General features: G+C 35.8%; 1 pseudogene; it reads left to right on the plus strand.

The window, feature by feature from the left end:
• The first annotated feature begins 1957 nt into the window (after positions 1 to 1957).
• The window catches only part of LOC118837404, a 68384-nt pseudogene continuing 48550 nt past the window's right edge, over positions 1958 to 21791 (plus strand).

Genomic DNA, 21791 nt, shown 5'->3' on the forward strand with positions numbered 1-21791 from the left:
AAAAATAAAAGGGGGGGGATGATGGAGTGGAGGGCAGATGGGGGTGGAGGTAATCAAAACAAACACTTTGGAAAGGGGACAGGGTCAAGGGAGAAAATTCAATAAAGCGGGATGGGTTGGGAAGGAGCAAAATGTAGTTAGCCTTTCACAACATGAGTATTGTGGAAGGGTTATACATAATAATACATGTGTGGCCTAGGTTGAATTGCTCAACTTCTTAGGGACGGTGGGTGGGAAGGGAAGAAGGAAGAGAATTTGGAACTCAAAGTTTTAAAATCAGATGTTCAAAAACAAAAAAAGTTTTTGTATGCAACTAAAAAATAAGATACACAGGCAATGGGGCGTAGAAATTTATCTTGCCCTACAAGAAAGGAAGAGAAAAGGGGATGAGAGGGGAGGGGGGTGATAGAGAAGAGGGCTGACTGGGGAACAGGGCAACCAGAATATAAGCCATCTTGGAGTGGGGGGGAGGGTAGAAATGGGGAGAAAATTTGTAATTCAAAATGTTGTGAAAATCAATGCTGAAAACCAAATATGTTAAATAAATTGCATTAAAAAAAAGTAAAAAAAAAAACAAAAAGAATTACAAAAGCTTAAAAGGTAATTTAAATTAATCATAAATTATGTGTAAGGCACTGTTACTGCTAGATGTTGGGAAAATACAAAGATAATTGAAACAGAGGCCCTCATAGAGTGTGATTTTAGGAGAATTAATATAAAACTTACATATACAATGCAAGAAACATACAAATTATAGGGAATGGAGAATGGAATTCCTGGCATAGATAGGGCATGAATAAAGAAATAGATGCCACAAAGCACTGGAGTTATGTGATAGATGGTGAATTGTCCACTTTTAAATGTATCATTGGTTCTTAGTGAACCAATGATAGCTTCAAGTGATCACTGCTTTCATTTCAAAGTGTTAATCCACCTCTACGGTAGTTCTAGAATTCTTCCAGATAACAACATTAAGCTATTCAGTTATCTCAGCCATCTCTAGAAATAGCTACATTTTAAATACATAATCAAATGAAGATTCTCCTTTATAAAAAATTTTATTAATGATTTGAATAAATGCATAGATGGCATGTTGTAGTTGTTACAAATATGGAAAATATAATGAACATGGAAAATGAATGTAGCAAATAATTAATATGGCAAAATCAAGGTTCAAAAAGATTTTGGCAGGCTACAAAATTGGCTTAAGTCTGATAACATAAAAGGTATTGGATAAAAATGTAAAGTTGTGAACTTGGGTTCAAAAAGTCAACTTGTGGGCCCTTCCAATGCTGTTGGATAATTTTCAGGTTGATGACCTTAGCTAGAAAAGGATGGTGTGAAACCCTGGTATCCACACTTTGTAAATTCCCTTCCTCTTCCTGAGATGCTGTCTTCCTTCCTCTATCAGCCCTGCCTGCCCTCTCCTCAGATTCTCTCCTCCAGCTGATGCAATGAACACTTGTGGTCTAAGAAGGGTCATCACCACCTCTCTTTGGAGAGGGGCACATCTTCGCTGCTGCCAGCCAGTATTGGAGTCCTCCCAAGGGTTTCTGTGGGAAGCAAGGACACAAAAAGAGAAGCCAGAAGTGTCATGCCATGGCCCCATCCAGAGTTCAGGCAAGACAGGTGGATAGATACCCCTCTATTCTTAGTAAGTGGGGTTGATAATGGGTATCTAGTGCCGGTAGGAATCTTCTCTTCACCTTCTCTGAGCAGTAAAAGAGGCAGCATCTCTGTAGAACTCATTAGTGGGGACCAGGGAGGCTAGAGAAGTTGCCTCAGAGCAAACCCCTTTATTCAGAGGAGCTTTGTTCTTGTGTCTGGCCCTTAGCGACCTTGCAGTAAAGCATCATATGTATTTAGGTGTGTGCTAATCCTTTGGCATGATCCTAAACTTGAAGTTGATTAACAAAAACCTTCTCTAGGCAATGAAGTTCAGCTAGGGATGAGCAGGATGACACCCTACTCTGAGAATGTGTCAGATCCAACTCCACCTCTGCTTCCATACCTGCATACCTTTCTAGGCATGCCATTGCCCAGTGGTAGTAGTTTATCTGCTGTGAAGCCACCTGGGGGCCTACGACATACTCTCCTGGCCATGCCTGTGACCCTATTTTATATATCTGCCCCTGTAAGTCTTCTAACAGCCAAATAAAATTCTAGCAATAAAATTGATTACTCTAAGATATGTAACAAATAAATAAATGAATGAAATGGGGAAAATGTTGATAGACACAAAAAAAATCTAAGTGCTTAAGAAGATTATAAGTTTACTATGAATCAACAGTGTGATATCAATCAATCAACATTTATTAAGTGACTACTATGTGCCAAACCATTGTGCTAAGTGGCGGGGATAGAAAAAGAAGCAAAAGATAGTCCCTACCCTCAAGGAACTTACAACCTAATGGGGGCAAAAACATGTAAACAAATTATATATATATATATATATATATATATATATATATATATATATATATATATATATGCGTATATATATATATATACATATATATATATATATATATATATATATATATAGCTATATAAAGGATAAACAGGAGACAATTAACAGAGGGAAAGCTCTGGAATTGAGAAAGGATGGGGAAGGCCTCCCATAGAAGGTGAGATTTTAGTTGGGACTTAAAGGAATCCAGGAAGGTCAGCTGTCAGGGCAAAGAAGAGAAAGCATTCTACACAAAGAAGACAGCCAAAGAAAATGTCTGGACATAGAGTTAAAATATCATGTTCATGGAACAGCCAGAACACCAGTGTCAATGGATTGAAAAGTATGTCAGGGAGTAAGGTGTAAGAAGACTGAAAAGGTAGGAGTTGGACTGGAGGCATTAGGAAGTCACTGAAGTTTATTGAGTGGGGAAGAGAGGGTGAGATTACCAGATCTGGATTTTAGGAAAATCACTTTAGTGGGTATATGAATATGTGTTACGGCAAGAAGAGATTTGGGGTAGGCAGAACCACCAGCAGGCTATTGCAATAATCCTAGCTCTGAGGTGAGGAGCTTACACTAGGGTGGTGGAAATGTCAGAGGAGAGAAGGGGGCATATATACGATATGGCAGCCAAAAAAGCGTAGGCAATCTTGAGTTTCATTAATAGAGTCATAGTTTCCAAGAATAAAGAGTGATGATAAGCCCACTTTATTCTACCCTTGTCAGACCATGCCTGGAATATTGAGCTCAGTTCTAAGCAACACAATTTGAGAAAGACATTGATAAGCTGAAGAGTGTCAGAGTAGAGGGAGGGAAACAAACCCCAGGTGGGAGAGATTAGCATAGGAACCTAGGGGATCCACAGTAATATCAGGAAGGATCAACCAACCACCCCACACCAAAAACACAGCACTAGGTAGATCCTGGCCCTGACACATAGCTCCCTTTCAGGGAGTCGAAGCCAAGATGTCATTGAAAAGGCAGGGACTCACCTGAGGTTCCTGCCAAACCCCTCCAAATATCTTTAAATAATGGCTAAAAACAAATTCTAAAGTAGCAGAATCCACAAAAGGATGTAGTGAATGAAACATTTTTCCAGCCCAAGACAACTTAGAAAGTCAGCGATAAAGGTCTGTCGCACCAGGGTTAGAGTGGAGTACAGAGTAGGCCCCAGCAAACCAGGAGTGGGCCTTGGAGGCTACTGAATCAGTGGTATCAGTGGTGGCTTCCCAGCCTTTCAGTCCACAAATGGTAAGGGAGTCAAACCACTTATCAGAAAGTGATTATAAGGATCCCTTTGCTGGCACTGGGGGGCAGGACTCTTGCATTGCCCATACTTGGATCTGGGTCTCAGCCCCAGGGTGAGAAGGAGCAGTAGCACACCAAAGCTTGCCCCACAGGGAAATGGGGACCCTGGTCACAGTTCCAGGGTGGAAAATAGCGCACAGATCAGTGTACAATCCAGGAGAGTATTAAACACACTTCTCCCTAGATCATACCACCTTAGACAAACCAAAAACTTACAGATCCCCAGAACTACCTCTGAAAACAGCTGCACAAAAAACCTGAAGCTTGAGATTATGTACCCTCCACTCCAAAAAGAGAGCCCCACTTTAGCATAGAGTTAAAAGTCAAGAAATAGACTGAAAAATAATCAAACAGCAGAAAAATATTCTAACTATAAAAAGTTATTATGGTGACAGGGAAGATCAAAACACAAATCAGAAGAAGATAACAAAGTCAAAACTCCTTCATCCAAAGCCTGAAAAAAATGAATTGGCCCCAGGCTATGGAAGAGCTCAAAAAGAATTTTCAAAGTCAAGAGAGGTAGAGAAAAATTGGGAAGAAAAATGAGGTGATACAAGAAAATCATGAAGAAAAAAAGAGTCAACAGCTTTGTAAATGAAGCACAAAAAACTGAAGAAAATAGCATCTTAAAAAACAGAATGGGCCAAATGGTAAAAGAGACACAAAACCCTAATGAAGAGAAGAACGCCTTGAGAAGCAGAATTGGCCAAATGGAAAAGGAGCTACAAAACCTCACTGAAGGAAATAATTCCTTTAAAATTAGAATTGGACAAGTGGAAGCTAATGACTTTATGAGACATCAAGAATCAAACAAAATCAAAAGAATGAAAACATAGAAGAAAATGTGAACTCATTGGAAAAACAACTGAGCTGGAAAATAGATCCAAGAGAGATAATTTAAGAATTTTTGGACTACCTGAAAGCCATGATAAAAAAAAAAGAGCCTAGATATCATCTTTCAAAAAATTATCCAGGAAAATTACCCTGATATTCTAGAACTAGAGGGTAAAATAGAAATTGAAAGAATCCATGGTCACCTCCTGAAAGGGATCCCTGAATGAAAACTCTCAGGAATATTATAGCCAAATTCCAGACCTACCAGATCAAGCTGAAAATATTCCATGCAGACAAAAAGAACAATTCAAAAATCATGGACTCATAGTAAGGATAACACAAGATTTAGCAGTTTCTAAATTAAAGGCTTGAAGGGCTTAGAATATGATATTCTGGGAGGCAAAAGAGTTAGCATTACAACCAAGAATCACCTGCCCAGCAAAACTGAGAATAATCCTTTAGGGGGGAAAATGGACATTCAGTAAAATAGAAGATTTTCAAGCATTCCTGGTGAAAAGACCAAATCTGAACAGAAAATTTGATTTTCAAATATGAGACTCAAAAGAAGCGTAAAAAGGTAAACAGGAAAGATAAATCATAAGGGAATCAAAAATGTTAATCTGTTTATATTCCTACATAGGAAAATGATGCTTGTAACTCCTAAAAACTTTCTCATTATTAGGTCAGTTAGAAACAACAGACAGAAAGCACAGGTATGAGTTGAATATGATGAGATGATTATGTAAAAAAAAATAAAATTAAGGGGTGACAAAGAAGAATGCACTGAGAGAAGAGGAAAAGAAGAGCTAGAATGGGATAAATTATCTGACATAAAAGAGGCCCTAAAGAGATTTTACAGTGGAGGGGAAAATGGAGAAAACAGGGAGGGGAGCACATAATCCTTACTCTCATATGAATTGGCTCAAAGAGAGAATAACACACACATTCAGTTGGGTGTAGAAATCTATCTTAGCATACCAGAAAGCAGGAGGGTAAGGGGATAAGAGAAGGGATGGGGCTGATATAACCCTGCGGTTTCACTTAACACCCCGCAAAATCGACAGAGATGACAAAAAATGGCAACAGACAATATTGGCCAAGGGAAGGGAAGCAAGAGAAAGCAGATGGGTTTCTTTTTATCCCCATACTGTAGCACAGTCCTGGTACATATTAAATGTTGACTAGCTACCTGACTAGACTATAGAAGGAATGAAAGGAAGTGATGTGTAATAAGGCTGAAAAAGGAGATTGAACCCAGGTTGCAAAGGCCTTTAAGTTTCTTTTCATCCTTAGAGGGAACCATGGGAATTTATTTAGCAGTGAAATGATGTTGTGAAATTGTATTTTAGGAATATTACTTTGGCAGCTGTGTAGAGGATGTGTTGGGGAGGGGTGAGATTTGAGGCAAGAAGGACAGTTAATTGTAATAATCTGGAAAGAGTAAACTATTACTTAGACTGAGGGTAAACATGATGAAAGCATTCAGATTAGATAGATGAATAAAATTGGGAAAAGAGTAAAGAAGAGATACCATAAATATCATGGGAATGAGATGGGAGGGTGATATTATGAATTATGAATTCCAGTATTCTACTCCAAGCTGTGGGTACAACAAATTCATTTCCCATGTCCCTTAACAAGAGGTATATATTATCAACAAAGCACTCAGTGTCCTCCACATTGTCTTCAACTTACTACGAGTGAAAGAAAGGCCTAATGTATAATATGATTGTCACTTCACTGCAGAGGGGAGCAAAGGGAAAGATGGCAGGAAATATTTTGGAAAATACCTGAGATTCAGGGAGCAATGACTTATGGACTACTCAGAAGCCTCACGCCAGCATTGCATGAAAAACTTCTAAAAGAAGAGAGCCAGAAAACATTGGTTACAGTGAACACAAAGCAATAATAAAATGAAAAAAAGAATTTGAATATATTTAGATGGTTAGGGACTGGTTACTGATGTAAGAGGCATTTCCAAATCTGCCATTTTGTTAAGTCACAAACACTGAACAGACCTATAGAACAAAGGCAAAAATTAACATCAAATTAATGAAAGGGTAAGTATAAGGAGAAAACAGTTAAAACAATTTTAACACAATCCCTCTATTGTATATAAGCTGTTGACTGTGAAAAGGGATTTAATGTATCTAATGATCACCATTTCTTAGAAAAGTTTTATTTATATAAAATATTCAACACAAAAATGAGATTGAAAAATCTCCCAAACTGCCTTAGCTGATGAACACAATCTCTTTTCCAAACTGAGAAACATAGCAGCCAAGCTAATGTGCCAGATGTTATATAAAAGGAGAGCAAATCTTGAGCCATCTCAACCTTGCAAAACTGCAGCAACAGATGAGGAAAAGCAGACTGTTGAAAGTCATGTGGGTTTCTGATAAGCTAATTCATCTCAAGACCATTTTTGGATGAGGCAGGAAGGGAATCAGTGTTCCTACAATAATCTTTTCCCATTATCAGTGACAACAGAATCAGCATGTTTGGATTCTAACTCCCTGGTACCCAATGTACCCTATGATGAAGCTTAAAAGTCACAGAAAATGAAATCAGAAAAATAATCTAACAAAATTCATACATAATAAAACAGTGCTAAAAGTGACACCACTTTGAAAGCTCTATAGGATCAGAGTACAAAATATATATCAAGAGGAAGAAAAGAACAAAATAATGGAGAAAATCATGAATGGTGTTAGACATCTCATACCCTCAAAAAAGTGGTTTAGAAGATATCAGCAACTATTATCCCCTATGCATACTTCTGCAATCCTGTGAAATGTTTATAAGGAATGGTCTACTCTATGCATATATTAAACATATTCTTTTTGAAAATATGACAACCCCCCCCCGAAAAAAACAAACAGAAAATATGACAAGAGATGGGCAATTTTCCCATGATGTTATTTTCAACAGACCACATCTTTACTGTTACGCAATTTTGTGAGAAAGATGGAGAATATAAAATCTCAATGTATTTATTGCTTGTTGATTACAAAAGATCAATTGGTTCAAGCTAGCAAAAGTTAGTGTGAAAGGCACCCCTCCAAAAGGACATATTCCATGCATATGCAGATGTAACAAAGGCTGTTCCTCACATGTAACAAGACCATTTCAGAGTGGCTTGCAGAATGGCATGAATTGATAGCCTCTTCTTCCCTACCTCTTCTCCAAGGGAGACTTTAATTACTGCCAGGAGGGGAAACAGAAGGTTAGGGCCAGAAGTTGCTGCTATATTCTCCTCAGAGAGAGAGAGAGAGAGGTGCTAGACTAGAAATAGATGTATCCATTTCCTTATATAACATAAGTCTAGGGAATGTAATTTTCAAGTTCAAGCTAAACTCCTGATCTCTATTTATTAGTAAGGAATGAAGGATCCCAAGCTCTATTATACAAGTCTTGACTCCCTTCCCATCAAAGAAAGAATGCATGAGACTGTATACATACATATATGTATATAGCCACATGGAAATTCCCCAAAGTCTCTAGTGCAGGGAGCTTAAAATAAGGACATAATCAAAGTTCTACATGTTAGCTTCTTCCCAGAGTCTTCTCCCTTCATGTCATTGAAAAGAGGTTACAATCTCATGTATTTTCCCCATCATGCTTTGATCTCCACCAATAATCAGAGTCCCACACCAATGGGCTCTGGACCTTAGGTTACAATTAAAACATAACAAATTCATTTATAGATGCAGCCTGAGGTAACTTTCTGGCCTGGCAAAAGTTCATAATCAATATTCTCAAACACTGGGAACAAAATTGATTAGGAAGAAAACAGATAACTAGATTAAAATCAGCAAATTGTGTGATGCTCACAACCCTTAAGTTGGTCCCTAATATATACATCCATATTTTTTAACTTCAAGATTCTACTTTCATGCTATCTGGCTAGAAATCAAGGAGCACCATGGTTAGCAAATCAAAACTCTGGCTGAGTTGATGGTAATGAAGACACATAATAGATGCAGGCAAGCTATAGTATCTCACAACTCTGTACAAAACATGAAATATAAGGCATCAATCAGGATATGTATCATTGGGGGAAAAGTGAGCCAGTTACCCAAACAGAATGGAGGATGCTAGATTGACAGCCCAAGTCCTGTACTGATATCTATGAAACGACAGAAGACCTAGAGTAAGACCTTGAGCATGCTGGATAGAATCTCTATAGAGAATATTATGTCAAGACGTGGACAAACATCACATTGTTGGAGAAGGAATGGATAGATTGTAATCTACAGCAAAGAGGAGCAACCATATAGATAAGTTTACAGGTCCTCAAGTGTATAGGAGAAACTATTTTGGTCCTGCAGAGAAAGGGACAATTTTCTACAGCCTGAACAAAAGTATGTCAAGAGACTTCCCTACCCTCTGTGCCACCTTTCTACATACAGGGTTTGTAAAAAAGAATAAAAATAGACTATTACTTATTATTATATTATCCCTACTTATATCAGGTGTTATAAAAAATTAGTTATCTATAAATATTATAAACAGGATTAAGCACTATGACACAGTCATAATACTCACACAGCATAACATGGAAAATTATATTTTTCTTCAAAATGAAAATTAGCTGCCTTGGTTGCCTTCAAGATTTTAGCTCAAAAAATTACCTTGTGAGTAAAGTCTTCCTTAGTCCCCCAGCTGATAATGCCTTACTCTCTCAGGTTACCCTGTATTTGACTGGTAGATATGTTATATATACTTCTACATGCAAGTCTCCCCCATTACAATATAAGTAAGGGACAGTTTAAGTATATAAGACAATATAAGTAAGGGACAGTATAAGAAAGGGACAGTTTCAATTTGGTCTTTGCATTCCTAGACCTTATGATACTGTGGGAGATACGGTTAGAATTTAACCAATGTTTGCTCATTGCTAGGTTAATATCTGCATAGAACAAAGCCACAGTTTTTAGTTTTTGATGTCAATAACTCATAATATTGTCAGGAAGACCTAAGTTCCTTGAGGGCAGGTAAAGTCTCATCTTTTTTTCTGTCTCCAGCTTCTAGTACAGAGCCTTACACAAAGTACATGCTTAATACATACTTACTGATTTGTTGAATTGAATCATGATTCCTAAAAATTATCATTGGATTTTGTTTCTATAATCTATGCTCTTTTTTGAGCTGAATGTGAAAAATAAAAAGAATCATGGAGGACGGTACATTGTTTTATGAGGAAACACTGGAAAAATGTGCAAGTGAGGATTAATGTCCTTTCCATTCGTTTCTGACAGCCTGTATTCAAGTTCAGGTTGTCTGGTCAACATTTGAGTCTGACGTTTAGTTTCCAAATCATGATGCTTCATGCTGGACACAAATTCCCTAGGAGAAATTTAGGAATAACTTTCCCACAGGTTTTCCTAATTAAAGATGCATCTACTCTTTGCCCACATCTGCTCATAAAAACTGGATAATTGAATGCACATGTGCTGATTTGTGATTCATTTTAGCATTTTGCAGGTGCAAATGTGAGTTTAAGGTGCAAAATGGAGCCACAAATGTCATACGCTTCATCTAGCCAAAATTCTGGGCTTTAATCACATCTAAATAACTGTTCAGGTGATGCAATCAAATGCCTTTGCTCACAAAAGGGTTGTAATAATAAAATATTGTGGGTGAGACTGAGATACAGTCACAGATGAAGCTGTAACATTTGGAGAAAATAAGATCCAGCTCATCTTTGCCAAATCTGACATTAAGCAATGTATACAGTACTTTAAACACATTAACATAAAATTCACTTCAGATGGGTTTCAGAAGAACGTTAACCACCTAGAACAACGGAAAAATTCTATACATATAGGTCTATAATCTAGATATAAATATACATATAGGTGTATAGACTTATAAATATATGATTTTCATCATATCACTTATATACATATGTACATCTACATATATAATTGACTCAAGGATTTAAATTAAAAATAATTCAACCTTCATAATCATTATGTAATAAGGAACACAATGTACTACACTGTAATCATTATGTACTAAGGGAAAAGCCTCAGAAGGCTATTAGCACCCAGAGTTAAAATCTCTGCTACATACAGTGAGATAGCAGAAGAAGGTTTGGGAAAGGAGTCTGGTTCAGACTCTATTATTTACCAACTCTACAACACTGAGAAAAGTCATTTGCTTTTTTTTGAGCCTCTGATTCCTTACTTTTAACAATACTTGCTCTCTTCTGTTTTTCGGGGCATTATAAAATTTAATAAGGCCTACAAATACTCTGAAATCCATAAAGTGCCATGTAAGGGGTAAGGTATTAGTGTTCAGTATATAGAGCGGGCCTTCAGGAAAGTACTACACCAAAACCTTCTCCAGCAGTGGAAGTCAACACTGGGTTCTCAAAGGACATGCTAGAAAAAATGTAAGCTCTACTAGGCTGGAAAGACTTTGGATGTGGGACCCAGTGATAGATTATGTGTCTCTTGTCCAAGGACCAGGCTAGCTAAATTCAAAAAGGCCCATCATCAGAAGGTTGACCTTTAGGTGATGAACTCTTTTCAGCCACAACAATTTATGAAACCATATGCTTAGGCACAGAGGGGTTTTGATCTGTGTCAGTGTAGGGATTACCCATACAGATGAAACCACAGGGTCTTTTTTAAATATTGAAGTAAATCAACAAGCAAAGTACTGGTGCAGATAATCCTAAACAGTAGAAAATCCAAAAAGTATGCATATTTGGTTTGGCAACATAGTTATTGGGTGCCTTTCTTTTTAAAAAGTTTGAGCAGCCTCCCCTTCCTAATCATGCTTTACTGAGGATAATATTACTAGTGGTTCTGTGAATCATAGACCTCCCTTATGCATGGGTGAAGTAATACACATTGCCCATTAGTCCATGTGGTTTTTAGCTAGTGTAAAAGCTATAGGCAACAAATCCATTTTGTTTTAGGAGAGCAAATTCAGGCCCCTTTTTTTTATCAGAAGTTATTTATTTCTGTCACTTTTATTTATACTACACTTACATGCTACACATTTACTCGTACTATATGTATATAAATGCACATATATATATATATATACATATGTGTGTATTTCCATAACATAGAAGGGATATATTTTTCACAAAAATTATGTGTGTATATCCTCTACATATAATTATTATAGAAAATATATCCATTTAAAATAAGAGCTGCCATTTTCTTCCAAGGTAGCAAATTAAGTAATAAATTGACCTAAGAGTATATCTCAAGACTTTTTAATTGAGTCCTTTTTGGACTTAATCAGTTAACTCCTTCAAAGGTTATCAAGGAAAAGACAGAAAAACAAATGTTCTATGCCAACCAGTCAAGCTGAAACCAAAGCCTCAGTAATTATTCATTCCGTCAGTTACTCATTTACATTTACATGCCAATTGAGAAAACACTGATGGTTCACTAGTTATTTCATGGTTACCCTATCCAAAGCATTTCTGGATTGAGGATGGATCAGAAGAGGAATAATGTTTTCTCTATGATAATATCTTTGAATCCTGTGTTGATCTTTATTATTCTTTTTAAACGTCTGTTTATCTTTACCCTCCACAGTTTGGCCCCTGTAAAATAATCATCAAATGAATAAGTTTGGTTCTGTATCTAATCTCAAATGTCTACTTGTTTGTTATGTTGAATATGATATAACATTTGTTATAATTTTCTATGTATATTTTTTCAGTCTTCTGTAAAGTTGTTTATATAAACAAAGTATTTCCTTATTTCTTTTCAGTCTCCGTTGGGTTTTGTGTGTAAAAGGTCTGCCACATTTTATGCCCTTCTCTCTGCCAAACACAACTCATTCTCACTGTAAACATGCATGATATAGATGTATATGTGTGCATATACATATACATATGTGTGTGTTGTGTATATAGATATATAATATAGGCAGCAGAGAGAAGACTCTTGGGAGGGCTCTGGAAAGGAGTGGTATGCAGGAAAATATGGCTGGAAAGCACATAGAGTTAGTGGAAGAGAATGAAGAATAGGTCCTTGATGGACTTTCACCTATTTATAACCTCTATTAAATCACTAAAGGTAAAATAATACGAAGTCATTTCTATACCTGTATTTATCCCCCATACCCATAGATTCTCCATGAAGACTTCTGTGACTTCTTCATTTGAAAGTGATCTCTGACCCCTCTGAATTACTACAGGCCTCACTATCTATGCCATTTATTTGGTTTGTCAATTACTGGGAGATACAAAATTTTTAAATCATGGAGGGGGAAAAACATGGAATATGGCATTTCTTTCTGTTTTTTATAGTTCATGAGAAGTAGAAACTTAACAAAGTAATAGATATTATAGTAAGGCTATGTGAATTCATCAATACAGGGAACTCCCAGGTGAGGTTATCTCCTATTAATGTAGGTTGACACCTTCTTTGTAACTTACAGTCTTAAGTAGTTAGCTACCCCTGAAAGGTTAGGCAACTTTTCCTGGGGTGCCTGGTCAGTATGTGTCAGAGGTGAGACTGGAACCCAGATCTTCTATCCACTATTCCATATTGTAGAGATAAAAAGATATTTGTTTTCTGATCTTCTCTGTAGTATTTAAGAGATATAGAAAGCACCTGTTTTTTTTGAAAATTGAGTTTGGGGATGCAGAAAGAAGCTAAAGGAAAAACAAAGTGCCCTGGGCTGTAGGTTAAAATAACTAGTTTCTAGTACCTGCTTTGTTATCATAAAGCTGTACAATTTCATATATCACCTAACTTTTTTTCACTTGTTTATCTGCAAAATAAGAGGATTACTTGATGATTTCTGAGGTTCATTCTAACTCAAAAACTGGCCATTTTTACTACATGGATCCTTCGATAGCTTTGATCTCATAGGCTTGGACACCAAACATGTAGATGATTATCTGTGCCTATTCATCAATTCTGGTCCATATCCTTCTACACATGTTCCACAGAGGATATAACTAGTGTGCTATAGCCATTCCTCTGGTTCCTCTCATACATCAAGCATACTAGTGCAACATTCAGACTGTCCACCTTTCATTCTTTTCTCCTGCTATGTGACCAGCCCTCCTTTTCCCCAGTTATACACGTCTCTAATAATGCATTTTTCCATGTTTCGTGAGCAAGTTGTCATTGGCAATATGCTGCAGCCTATTTATACCCCCATGAGTATTTTCCCCACAGCATTTTGGATCATTTACAATTGAGTCTTCTAAAGTCATAGTGTTCCATGATTTACAACCATATAGGATCCAGAAGAGAAAGTTAGTGCTAAAAAGATGAGGTTTTATGGCAGGTTCATTTTAGATCACTGAAAGTGTTACATAGTCTCATTTTTGAACTATCACCAAAGAACAATAGATTGGAAATCAGGTAACTCATGCTCTTCTAACCATGGTTCTGCTACTAACTAGCTGTGTGAAGTTTGGCAAATTATTTCAACTGTCTTATACAGTTTCTTCATTTGTAAAATAAGTAGGTTTGATGGTGTAGGAAGTAGAGGAACTTAGGTCTAAGACCAGGTTGGACTCTGATTGGATAAACAAATTGGATAGAACATCTCAGAAGTGATTTTCTAAAGTTTCTAATGAACGCTTGGGTGGAAAAAGACAAAGAAAGTGGAAGCAAGGGGAAGAAAAATGGAATGTATGGGAACATTCAGATTCTTTCTTCCCTCCTGTCAAGGTCAGATATTGGTTATAGTAGGGATCTGCATAAGTGAAGGAAGAATCTATATAAATTAAACTTCAGATTTTTTAAAAATGTAATACCTAAGCAAGTGACTATTCCAGTATCAGCCAAAGAATCTTAGAATCCTAGAATCTCTGTGGGGAATTGACCAAAGAAGTCATCCAGTCTAATTTGTACCTATTCAGGAATAGCCTCTACTTCTCTTCTAAATAGTGATTCAATTTCCATTTGAATATACCTAGTGATTAGGAACTTACCTCTTCTTCAGGCAGCAAAGTCCACATTAGGAGTGCTATGGTAGGAACTTTCCTTATATGAAGCTAAAATCTGTCTCTCTGTAACTTTCACACATTACTCCTAATCCTGCCTTCCAAGGCAAAGCAGAACAAGTGCATTTTTCCCACCACAGCCTTCCAAATATTCAAAGGGAGGTAGCATGTCCTCTCTAAGTCTTCTTTATTTTTCCATGGAAATACTCCTCATCTTGGTTTCCTAATCAAGAAGTCAACAACCAAATGATTAACATATAGAGCAAAAGTCAAGAGGAAGTCTACAAAAGATATTGAATCTCTATTCCATTTCTTATGAATTAAGAAATATATTTTCTTCCACTTAAATATATTACTTTTCCTCACTGAGCAAAAAAATATAGTGGTCTGACATTGCAACAGACCTTTTCTAATGGAAATAAAAATCATTTATAAAATCTGTACAATCCTTTGGCCCTACGATCCTGTGATCTCGATATTGCGTAGATTTTAGAAATCACTTGGAGAAATAAAGGGCAGGTAGCATTATATGGATGCTTTATCATAAGCATTGTATTTAGCATTTTAAGATCGTCATAATCCAAGGTTTTGTTTTTATTTTTCAGAAAATAAAAGGAAAAGAAATCAGGGCTTCTCAACTCTAGTAAAAGCTCTCTGACAGCACGAACCATATATGTATTTATATTTCTTTGTAACCACGGCATATAACACAACAACTTGAACATAACAAATGCTCAATACATACATATTCACTGATCAAAGCTCAGGAAAAGAATCACATTTCTTTTTACTTCAAGCTACAATTCTGAATTAATAAAAAGAAAACAAAACCCTCTCGTTAGGTCTAAGAATTATGTATAACTATTTTTAAAGACTTAAGTTATATAATCTGGAAGACAGAAAATCATTGAATTTTTCTTTCACTGTCATTGACAGTATATATAAGCACACACATACATATGTATGTATATGTGTTTGTGTGTTACCTTTCATTACTACTAGACTAGGCACTAAGTAAAAAAATTCTTGGCCATGGATATTCATGAAACAAAGAAACATATAAAATAGCCCTCATTCTTATATAGGCTTTCTGAACTTGTACAGTGATTATGGCACAGAAGAGGAAAAGATATCATAAAGTATTAAGAATTGCACTGCTTTTAGACTGATTATATAACCTTTCTGAACTTGTACAGTGATTATGGCACAGACGAGGAAAAGATATCATAAAGTATTAAGAATTGCACTGCTTTTAGACTGATTATATAACCAATAACTCTGAGTAGTCTAAATGTAAGATCCTTGTCCAATGTTAGTACAATCCCTAACACAGAGCAACACTTAATAAATGCTTTTTATTTTTGACTATTTGAAATTTTCATTATAAGTGAAATCAGAAGAAAGTTGCAGCTAAATGGAAAGATGGATCACAGGGTATCCTTGGAGAGACAAAGGAGCTGGTGGCATTAGTTTTATTTCATGTCCAAAGAGAGTCAATCAATAAGTACTTATCATACCATGGACAAAAGGGACTTCCACATTTCTTTATCATTTCCCCTTCCTTTGAAGAATACTTTTATTGTACACAAGGCTACATTTTGTGATATTTGACAGTAGGAAAGGTAGTAGAGAAGTATGAAAACAAGCCTGAATTGAGGTAGTGCCTAAAAACCTTCTAGAACTTGTAATTGCTCAATTGCCCCTAAACAAATAAAGCCTTTAGAAGCAAGAGAAAAGGTTAGGAAGACTTGTTAGTCTTTCTCTTCCTTCCCCCCCCCCCCCACTCTGTTTGCTTCTCTTTCTCATACTGCAATACAGAGAAATCAACAGGAATTCAGAAGAAGGATTTCTTACCCTTTGCTGCCATCATGAGGCCAGAATATCAAAATGTCAAAAAAGAAAGATTTTGATTTTTTAATTTTTTCAAAATATATCTAAAGAATAAAAATTTATTTTAAAAGAAGTAACATTACATTTATCATAATTAAAACTCTCCATCTAAAATAATAGCTGTAATTTCTATATGCTTAGGTCATTATATAAACCAAAATGCATATTAAAAAGAAAGCTATGAAATTAATTTCAATTCTTTGTTTTGGCATTATATCACTAGAATCCACATTTTATTTTTTAACCTAATATAATATTTTCCATTTCAAAATCAACTATAACCCATAATATAGTGAACAAGATAAAGTGCTAAAATTATTAGGAACTTTTTCAAGTTTATTTTAACATAATAAGATGATCTCATGCATTGGATCATGAGAAAAAGAAGGAAAAACATCAAAGACAATATGGTAAAAAAAAATTACGACAGAAAAATGAACAGTGCATGAATAATAAATTTGCTAATTGAGTGCTCTCTGTACCAATTCAATTTAATTCAACAAATATTTAGTAAATGTCTTCTATATACAACGAATTGTTCTTAGTGCTGAAGATACAATTGCAAAAACAAAATAATCCCTATCCTCCAGGGACTTACATGGATACCACAGGTACACAGACAAATCAATATAGAGTATATACAAATTAATTTTGAGAGGAAGAGGATGTTAACAACTGGGGTGATCCTGAAAATGTTCTTTGAAGGAAGCTAAGAACTCTATGGGGTATAGATAACTACCACAAAGAATTACGACAGAAAAAAAACAGATGAAAAGATTTTAATTGTCCTTAAAAAGGAAATCTAGAAATTCCAATAGAGATGTGCTTTTTAAAAAATTACAAGTAATCAAAACAGATACAAATATTCTATGATCAATAACATTCTATTTGTAATGCTATGGTTTTCTATGAACATCACTGACATATCACTTCTTACTCACGAAATTAATAATATAATTTTGCAAGTCTATTTGTTAGTTTACAAAGATTCCTCAGTCATTTCCTCTCTGAATTGCTTGGTTTTCATAACTAATTCAATTCTACAAATGATTAAATGACTATCAAGTGGAAGGCACAGAGATAGGCACTACAATAGAAACCCCAGGGGGAAAAAGGAAGCAGTCCTTGCCCTCAATGAGTTTACATTCTAGTGAAGAGATATACTGTGCCATGTACATAAATAAGTTAATATGAAGTAATTAGGGAGAATAAGGACTAGGAAAATCAGTGAGTGCCTCTTTTAAGAGGTCATACATGAGCTCAGCCTTGAAGAGCACTAGGAATTCCGAGAGGGGAAACATGAAGATGGCAAGCATTCCAGATATAGGGAAAAGGCTGGAGGCAGGAGATAGAATGTTGTATGCAGGGAATAGCAAGACCAATTTGACAGGAAAATAGAATGTGGGAGGGGTTAGTGATGTGAAATAAGCCAGAAAGTGGTTGGAGCTAGTTTGTGAAGTGTTTTAAACAGATAATTCTAAAGCACTGGTCTGATTAGGAAGAGTTCATATTTTATTTTGGAGGCAATAGAGAGCCAGTGAGTCTTTTTGAGCAATACAGTGACATGGTCATATTTGTGCTTTAGGAATATCAACTAGAATAACTGTGTGGTGGCTGGATTGAAAACAGAGAGCATGGAGAATAATTAAGAGGCTATAATAATTTTAATAATAATAATAGGTAACATTTATAGAGTACTTTAAGGTTTGAAAAGCATTTTCCCTATATTTTCTCATTTGATCCTCATAATAATCTTGTGAAGTAGGTACTATTATTATTCTGATATCACATATGAAGAAACTGAATGACTTAGCCCAAGGTCCACACAGAAAAGAAATGTTTGAGTGAGGCAAAGTTCAAATTTAGGTCTTCTTGACACCAAATCCAGCACTTGATCCCACCTAGGTACCTCTAGGCTAAGACAATAGTTCAAAATTGAGCGGTAACAAAAGCCCAAACCAGGGTGATGGCTGTGTGAGCAGGGAGAAAGCAGACAGGAGATGCTGTGAAGACAAAAGCAACAAGACTTAGAAATTGATTGGTTATGGGAGGGGTACAGGAGGTAAAAGAGAAAAAAGGGTTAAGGATGAATTGAACTTTGTAAACATGAGTGATTGAAAGAATATAGGGTCATTAATGGGAATAGGGAAGATAGGATAGGGGTTAGGGAGAAGGGAAAAGATAGGGAGTTTATATGCAAATCTTATACCTCATCTCTTTCTATGGTTTCAAAATTTTATCAACACCTCTTGCACTTTCAAAATCAGATTATAACATGTAAAAACCTCTAATGTGTCTAGGCCAATTGACACAGAAGCACCAAACCTGCTTCAGCCATGAAACTAAGTCCTTCACTGAACAACAGGAAGTTTTGTTGTCTGGATCATTTTTTGGCAAATACTACTGAAAACTGAGAAGTAAAAGCAGGGTGGAGGGTGTAGAGAGAAAGAAAGAGAGAAGTTCAAAGAAAAGGAACAACTCAAAGTAGCTGTTTCCATGAGAAAATCATTTCCCTTCTCTGTGTCACAGTATCCTCTCTGGCTAAAAGAAAGAATTAGACTACATGATTCTAACACTTTAAACTGCATTTTCTTCACCTCTCTCCCTAGGATACCAGATTTTAATCTTCTCCACATTGCAACTCTGTTCAATAGATCAGGTATGTATATACATTGAAGAAATAGAAGCAAGATCATCGCAGTGGCATAAGAGTTACGGTTCTTTAAATTTCAGATGCATCTTTTTCTGGTGGAATTCACATCTGGCAGAACTCACATCTGGAAATAGTAGCAATTTGTTCTCATTAAATGACAGCTGAGATCTTCCTCCTTTACGGAACTGCCTCTAGGATTCTTTCTCTATTAGAGATGTCAGGCAGGATCACAGTGATAATACCTGCTTGGCTTTGGGCATATAATGCCCTCATTTGGCCCCCCAGAATACTACTCAAGATAGATCATTATCTTTAACATTTATCTCAGGGATGAACAGAAGTTAAGTCTCCTGCCATTGTTATAGGATCAAGGGTATTTTTCACAAGCAAGAGCTACCAAAAGACAGATGGCTTCTGCCCTGATAAAATTCTCAAAGGCCTTCTGTCTGTGGCCACTACTTAACATAGAATCATAGAAAGCAATACTAACTATAGATGAAAAGGATCTCTGTGGTCACCCAGGACCTCCTTTCTGGCCCAACAGGATTGCCTCCAGTTATATGTACAGTCTTATATTCTAATATCTTAAATGCCTTTTCATCCCAATCTGGTTCATCTCATTTTCCAAAATGGTTTCAGCCCACCTACTTAAGTTCATTCGTAATTTCATCTCATTCCTCATGTATCTTACTCCTCTTAATTATAAGGTGGAAGAGTGACTGACAAAATGGAAGGGAAATGAAAGCAGGGGTATGTTGAGTGCTAGAAGGACAGGGGAAGGGGATATTTGCTTGTGGAGAGGGGTAAAGGGTGAAAAACAGCATTCTGGGAGTGCTAAATACATCCATTACACATTTTACAGAGGGTTGACTCAGGGTCCCATATTGCTAAAATGCTTCATGGCTATTCATAAAAAAATAAACATTGAGTCTTTGTTTTAAAGGACGACATGAGTCCTTTCAAACAGAAGACTACGTCCTATTTACTCCATCATGTCCAGCACAAATGAATGTACTTTCTTCTGAAGAATTTTAAAATTAAAAGCCTTATGTAAAAGTTTCCTTTTCTTCACTATAATAGGAAGTCAAAAGGGAAAATGTATTCTTTCCCCCTTGGTTTAAAATGGAGTTACTGTGAAAATAATGTTCAACTAAATTAGTTTTCCATTTTATTCCCTGCTGATGGTAATGAAAACACATCACCCAGCAGTGATTGAAAGCATAATTTCTAATGGTTCCCAGCAAAAATAAGCTTCATCTTTGATAAACTGGGGAGAGTCAAAAGCATAATCACAATTTAAGGGTATTTTATTTCAATTGAATGCATCTTTAAATTGCATTATTTAATAACTGTGTCACAATAATAATCATAACACCTAAGTTTTTAATTACTAAACTCAGTGATTTCTTAGTTCTAGAAAATGCACTGGTATTCTTAATATAAAATTTTTATATCAGATCCAATAATTTACCAGAGTTTTTACTGCAAAATAAATAGTAGATTTAGTACAGCACTCTTTTAAAATAAAAATTAGTTCATCTCCTGCTACAGTCCCATGATGCTAAGTATTTTAATTCTAGTCCATTAAAATCTCCCAATTTCCCTTTCCTTAGGACTTAGAAGCACAGATTTTGAACTCAAAGAATTTCAGACATACTCTAGTCCAACCACTTTATTTTAAATGACTTGCCCAAACATAATGAGGTCATATTTGTCTGAGCTTTGATTTGAACCTAGGACTCTGATTCCAACACTGGCACACTTTCTGCTTTCAAGAGTCTTCCAACAGAAACTCAAGAACATGCAGAACTAAGTGTTGTAAACTAAAAATAAAAAATCTAATTTAAAAAAAGAGTCTTCCAATACCTCTGGAGATTCTCAAGTGGTGAGTCTAAGCTACAAACACAATGGGTGTGGGTGATACTCTCCCAGAAAATATAGTAGAACATTGTTGTGAATTTTCTCTCTATTCAATATAATATATTCATTCATACCATGGCCAACTAGATTCTCAACTCCATGAGGGCAGCAACTGACTCATCTAAACTTCTATCTTATCTAGTGCTTAGATAAATAAAGATAATACATGTATTAAGTGCTATGTGCCAGGCACTATGCTAACATAAATCTTCATGCAAAGTAGATGCTTAAAATATGTTAACCGAATCTGAATAAGTAAAAATATTTCCCCATCACCAACGTAAGCAGTGATGTACAAAACCTTTCTCATTATAATACCAGTAACATACAATGTGTGTTATCTTCAAACATATTTATATATGCTTGCTTTCACAGCTCTACAAAGGCTTTTGAGAATAATCTATGCATCTATCAGACAACTTTGCTGAATTAATCGGAAGGGAACAGTCAGGCTTTCCCAAACGTTCCATAACATGACATCTTATAGTCACAAAATGAACTGAACAATGCAGAGAATATAAGATCTTATTATAATTATTGTTTTTAAAAGTTTTGGTTTAGTAAAACAAATAGAGACCTTAAAGGATCTCCTCCAACAAGATATTTCTCATATTAAAATCTAATTTAATTGTGTTAAAAATAAGACAAGATTCCTTGAAGTTTGTGACAAGAGAAAACTTTTTTTGATGACCTTCTAATTATTAATTTTAAGTAAAGCATAAAATATGGAAGTGTGTGCTCACAAAAGGTATCAGCTTTTTGGGGGTGAATGTCCAATTTAGACTTCAAATAAA

This window comes from Trichosurus vulpecula, chromosome 1 (genome assembly GCF_011100635.1).
Source record: "Trichosurus vulpecula isolate mTriVul1 chromosome 1, mTriVul1.pri, whole genome shotgun sequence".
NCBI classification, from domain to species: Eukaryota; Metazoa; Chordata; class Mammalia; order Diprotodontia; family Phalangeridae; genus Trichosurus; species Trichosurus vulpecula.